The sequence below is a fragment of the Sinocyclocheilus anshuiensis genome, unplaced genomic scaffold (genome assembly GCF_001515605.1).
Source record: "Sinocyclocheilus anshuiensis isolate Anshui unplaced genomic scaffold, SAMN03320099.WGS_v1.1 C32959460, whole genome shotgun sequence".
In the NCBI taxonomy this organism is placed as follows: Eukaryota; Metazoa; Chordata; class Actinopteri; order Cypriniformes; family Cyprinidae; genus Sinocyclocheilus; species Sinocyclocheilus anshuiensis.
In genome coordinates, this window is record NW_015621104.1 from 979 (window position 1) to 1,875 (window position 897).

Below are 897 nucleotides of genomic sequence, written 5' to 3' on the forward strand. Positions count from 1 at the left end.
ACTGAACTTATGTCATTTGAAGAAATATTCTTTTTTTTCCCTCAGAAAATGTCTTCTCAAAAGTACTAAAAGAATTGTTAAGGAGGAATCAGAATCAAAATAAATGAAATTTGTACAATTCCCTGATGAGCTAGACTGTTTTAGCTAATAATTTAGCTAAAGATGCATCTGTTATCAATTACACTGATGGACTTGAGAATAATACTTTTTTTTTTTCCCCCATAGGCGAACAATGATGCTGAAGTCACTGAGGTAAGCAGATCTCACTCCTTATTGCACAGAAATACAGTTTAATAATACAATAAATATTTATTGCATCAAAATAAGGTACATGTTTTCAACTTATTACTTTGCAGCCTAAAAGAAGGTCAGAGAGGTTGGTAAACGTGAGTATTCATGATCTACTTGTATATACAGTTCTCATTCATTCAACAGATATGGCAATTATTTACATTCTCTATTTATTAATTGATGTATTATAACTTCTTCATTTTTAGAAACCTGCACCTTCAAAGGCAGAGCCTAAGCCAAAGGTAATAAAACTGTTGAAATAAGAAGAATGATAAAAACCTAGATTAAATTCTAAATTATAACTTGGCAACAATATAAAAAATCAATTTACCACATTGCAGAAGGCGGCTGCCAAACCTAAGAAAACAAAGGAACCCAAGGAGCCCAAGGAGGAGGAGAAGAAAGAGGAGGTGCCCGCAGAAAACGGAGAAACGAAAGCTGACGAAGAGGTAACAAAGTCATATACTGGCAAATCTTACATATAACACCCTAAAATGATTTGTGGTCTTTCTATGTAATCTAATGCCAATGATGATGTTTTTTCAGGCAACGGAAGACGCTGACAAGAAGGGAGAAGACGGGGAATAACTTTGCTGAGGTCTCATC

General features: G+C 34.3%; 1 long non-coding RNA gene across 1 annotated transcript; it reads left to right on the top strand.

Moving 5' to 3' along the window:
* The first annotated feature begins 204 nt into the window (after positions 1–204).
* LOC107683125 (uncharacterized) lies at positions 205–897 on the top strand. Its single transcript, XR_001633668.1, has 5 exons — positions 205–252; positions 357–386; positions 498–533; positions 633–740; positions 838–897. It is a non-coding gene; the product is annotated as an uncharacterized LOC107683125 (long non-coding RNA).